This window comes from Bison bison, unplaced genomic scaffold (genome assembly GCF_000754665.1).
Source record: "Bison bison bison isolate TAMUID 2011002044 unplaced genomic scaffold, Bison_UMD1.0 scf7180017845551, whole genome shotgun sequence".
NCBI classification, from domain to species: domain Eukaryota; kingdom Metazoa; phylum Chordata; class Mammalia; order Artiodactyla; family Bovidae; genus Bison; species Bison bison.
The window spans coordinates 112,569-117,633 of NW_011476124.1; the positions used below are offsets into that span (position 1 = coordinate 112,569).

The 5,065-nt window shown below is 48.0% G+C and overlaps 1 protein-coding gene across 1 annotated transcript in view; it reads right to left on the reverse strand.

Annotated features, from left to right (window-relative positions):
* Positions 1-5,065, reverse strand: part of CLSTN3 (calsyntenin 3) — a 30,993-nt gene that overhangs the window by 10,201 nt on the left and 15,727 nt on the right. The gene's annotated exons all lie outside the window — the stretch shown is intronic.

The window sequence follows — 5,065 nt, forward strand, 5'->3', positions numbered from 1 at the left end:
CACACACACAGCAAAGCTGGAGGGGGAGATTCCCTTTCCCAGGAGGAGGCCACTGCAGAGAAGGGGCAGGGGCAAAAGGTCAGGCAACCCTGACCTATTACATCACCAATGCCCAATCCCAAGACCATAGAACTGTATTTTACAAACTGAACATACAGAAATGTAAATACATACACAGCTCTTCATCTAAGAGCTTTTTTGTTTCTTTGATTTTTAAAAAGTGTATTCAGTACAATTCCCTTCCTGGGTACATATCTAAAGAAAATGAAATCACTATCTCATGGAGAAGTAAACGGCAACCCGCTTCAATAGTCTTGCCTGGACAATCTCATGGACAGAGGATCCTGGTGGGCTATAGACCATGGGGTCACAAAGAGTCGGACACGACGGAGTGATTGAGCACACATTCAGTGCAATTCCCTTCCTGGGGATGTGAGGGCTTCCCTCATAGCTCAGTTGGTAAAGAATCCTCCCGCCTCCCGCAATACAAGAGACCCCGGTTCAATTCCTAGGTCGGGAAGATCCACTGGAGAAAGGACAGGTTACCCACTCCAGTATTCTTGGGCTTCCCTTGTGACTCAGCTGGTAAAGAATCCGCCTGCAATGCGGGAGACCTGGGTTCGATCACTGGGTTGGGAAGATCCCCTGGAGAAGAGAAAGGCTACCCACTTCAGTATCCTGACCTGGAGAATTCCATGGACTGTGTAGTCCATTGGGCCACAAAGAGTCGGTTATATATCTAAAGAAAACAAGTATGAGTATATATGGGTATATACTAAAGATGAAATCACTATCTCAGAGCACTAGCTCCACCCTCATGTTCACCACAGCATTATTCACAGTTGCCCAGACACAGAGACCACCAGAGTGTCCATCCATAGATGAATGGATCAAGAAGATATGACATATATACAATGGAATACTATTCAGTCTGCCTCTTGTGATGATATGGAAGGGCCTTGAAGGTGTTATGCTAAGTGAAATAAGATAAAGACAAATACCATATATATAACTTATATGTGGAATCTATCACCTTCTTTTTTATATTTTTGGCCACACCAAGTCATGCAGGGATCCTGGTTCCTCAATATCCATGACCCCTGCAGTGGAAGCTCGGAGTCTTAACTACTGGACTGGCAGATATGTGTCAAAAAATATTCAACAACAAAGGTGGGGTAGGAGTGGGAAGTATGTCAAAGGATGTCCACAAAACTATAATTCAAAAGATACATACACCCCTGTGTTATAGCAGAGCTATTCACAATAACCAAGATGTGGAAACAATCTGAATGTCCACTGACAGATGAATGAATAAATTAGAGGTGGTGCATATATACAACGGAATACTACTCAGTCATCAAAAAACAAAATGATGCCATTTGCAGCAACACAGATGCAACTACAGAGTATCATACTAAGTGAAGTAAGTCAGAAAGAGAAAGACAAATACCATATGATATCACTTATATGTATGGGCTTCCCAGGCGGCACTAGTGGTAAAGAACCTGCCTGCCAATGCAGGAAATGTAAGAGACCTGGGTTTGACTCATGGGTTGGGAAGATTCCCTGGAGAAGGGAATGGGAACCCACTCCAGCATTTTTGCCTAGAGAATCCCATGGACAGAGGAGCCTGGAGGGCTATAGTCCATAGGGTCGCACAAAGTTGGACACAACTGAAGAGACTGAGCATGCACGCACGCACATCACTCATACGTGGAATCTAAAATATGACACAAATGAGCCCATCTATCAAACAGAAGCAGAATCGCAGACACAGAGAACAGACTGACGGTTGCCAAGGGAGAGGGGATGGGGCAAGGATGGAGTGGGAGGCTGGGGTTAGCAGATGTAAGCTTTTATATACACAATGGATAAACAAGGGCCTACCGAATAGCACAGAGAACTAGATTCAATATCCTATGATAAAGCATAGTGGAAAGGAATATTAAAAAGGTATGTGTATATACGTATAACTGAATTACATTGCTGTACAGCAGAAACTAACACAACACTGTAAATCAACCACAATAAAAAAAAGAAAAAAAAAAAGGACATCCTCCTCCCAGGTGCATCTTCCACGCATTTCGTCCAGTACCAGAGAAACACTCTTCGGTAGGCAAGCTAATCTGACCATCTCAGACTGCATCCACCATCCCATGAAGCCTCTCTGACCTTGGTGCCAGACAAACCCTCCCAAGAAGACTAAGTCCTGACCAACCAACATCACAGCCGCTCCAGAACACACTCCCAGGATCTCCTCCAGCCAATCTGAGGGTTATCCCCAGAGCACTTGCTGCTTTGTGAAGCATTTTGCCCACATGCTTTCACTTAACCTTCTTTCACTGCTGTTGGAAGAAGCAGCAGAAGCCAAAGCTCCTGGGTCAAGCATCTTGGCCGCATAAGAAATATGCATCCCAATCCAGGCTTGAACCCATTCTTCTCATTCCAAGTACACGCCTTCCCACTAACCCACAGCCACCATGTGGAACCTGGGTTTGCACAAATCAAATTTATTTATAAAGAAGTGTCTCCTTGGAATTCCGAGGCGATCCAGTGGTTAGGACTTGGCACTTTCACAGCCATGGACCTGGGTTCAATCCCTGGTTGAGGAACTAAGATCCCACAAGCTGCATGGTGCAGCAAAAAAAAAAAAGTGCCCCCTTGAACATGCAGTTTTCACAGGGGAGGTGGTAATTCCAAAGCAGGGCTTGTGGTCCACCTGCCTCAGCTAAGAGAAAGTATTTTTCTAAAAGGATTGTCATTTGTGTTACTGAGTGCAGCTTGACTACTGGAGCCAACAGGGAGAAGGCATAATCTCAGCGGATACCATGAATGCAGAGCCCCTGAAGGGACCAAACCCACAACCTGCTGAGTTCTGTGCCCTAAGGAGCAGGGCCTGAGACAGTCTGCACAGTCCCAGAGAAACCCCAATCAAAGCCTCCTGGGAAATAAGTCCAGCTGACTCTGGAAGCACAGCCTCCAGCAGATATTCCCACTGTGATGGGTGATCCAAAAGAGGCCCAAAGGGGACCAGGGGGCTGGCCCTGGCGCTGATGATCTGGTCAAGAAATTAGAATTTCTACACAAACCTTCAAACAAGAGCCAACGTGGTCACCATCACATAAATGGAGCACACACAAAACCAAGAGCGTTCAAAGTGGGAGAGGTTATTCTGGCTAAGATGGGAGTAGGGTTATTTGGTCAGGGAGAGTTAGAATACTGGAAAAAAGTAGCAAGTGACCCAGCCTTTGAAGGAGGTAGAAAGTTGACCCTAGAGTGGATGGTGAGGAGCACACGGAGGGGAGTAGAGGAACACGAAGCAGGAAAGGCTGGGACAGATGGTTCAGGGCTCCGAGTGCAATTTTTGTGAGCGGCAGGAGGGAACCACAGACGTCTTCTTCAGCAGGGAAGTGTGAGGATGGACATTTGGATTTCGGATCACTAACCTAGCCTTTGGGTGGGGACAGAACTGAAGTTAGAATACTAGACAGTCATTAGTTTGGAGGCTATCTCAAGAGGCCAGAGGAGTGGGCATGACAGCCTGCTGGAGCCATAACACAGACATGGGGAAAGAGGAAGCAGACACCAGACACGAGTGAAAGGGGTCTGGGTGACCGGATGACTGACAATGGCGCATAAACACAGGGAGGGCTCCGAGGCAGGTCAGAGGCTGCAAGCCAGGGTGACTGCAAGGACAGAGACACCGCCACAGAGGCAGAGAATTCGGGGGCAGGGCTGGTTCAGGCACTGAAGTTCATTATTAAGCTTCAGCTCATTTGTTTGAGGTGTGGGCAGAACTTCCCAGACAGAGATTACAGCAAGCACGTAGAAATTCAAAAACTAGGGAGAGCGAACAGAGCTAGAGAAAAAGATGTGGTGCCCATCTGTTCAGTGGTCAATGCCATGAGGAGATGGGCTTTCCAAGAATTCCAAAAAGGTTAAAAAAAAAAAAAAAAAAACCTTAGGGAAAATCTGCATTGACTGAACAGTTGCATGTGAAAGTGCTCAGTCATGTCTGACTCTGTGGATCCATGGACTGTAGCCCACCAGGCTCCTCTGTCCATGGGATTCTCCAGGCAAGAATACTGGAGTGGGTTGCCATGTCCTCTTTCAGGGAATCTTCCTGACCCAGGAATCAAACCCAGGTCTTCCACATTGCAGGCAGAGTCTTTACTGTCTGAGCCTCTAGGGAAGCTCAAGAATACTGGAGTGAGTAGCCTATCCCTTCTCCAGGGAATCTGCCCCACCCAGGATGGAGCCAGGGTCGCAAGAGGATTCTTTACCAGCTGAGCAACCAGGGAAGCCCCTCAGTGAGGTGTTAGTGTAGCACTAACCACATGGAAACCCTGAAACGGAAAAATGAGACCTCCCTCCCTCTTAACCTCACAAAGGAAGAAGGCCCCTCCCCTCTACTAAAGGAAGAGCTCAGGTTCCCAACCCTCAGATAAGTCTCTTCCCTGGGCAGGTAATAAGTCAGAGGAATCCAGATGAGCCAGTCAACAAAGAGGGCATCAACTCCCACCTTGTAGGGCTACCCCTTGCAAAGCTCCATCCTAAGCCAGAAGACAGAGCCCTCCCTCTGACATGGCCCCTAAGCCTATGAAAGAGATGAGATCAGTTCTTGGTCCCTGAGGGATGAAGCCCTTGGCACCTTGAGAGCCCTTTAACAGCTAGAGCTCTCACTGGAACCTGGCGGGGCCCATCCTGAGCGCTGATCGTTGCCCACAAGAACTCATCTGCCCATAGCCTTCAGCTCCACACCAGGACCATACCATGGACCAGTAGTCCAATTCCCCAAACCCGACCCCGTCTTCCACAGCTTTAACTGGGAGGCTTGACAACCATGCCCATCACTCTCCGGGGCTCAGAGCCTTCTCTCCAAACCCGTTCCTGCCAGGATAAGGGCAAGTCAGAGATGCTTCTCTTCAGACAGCTTTTGAACAAATGCAGAACAGTGGAGCGGAGAAGGCAATGGCACCCCACTCCAGTACTCTTGCCTGGAAAATCCCATGGACGGAGGAGCCTGGTGGGCTGCAGTCCATGGGTCGAGACTGAGCGACTTCAC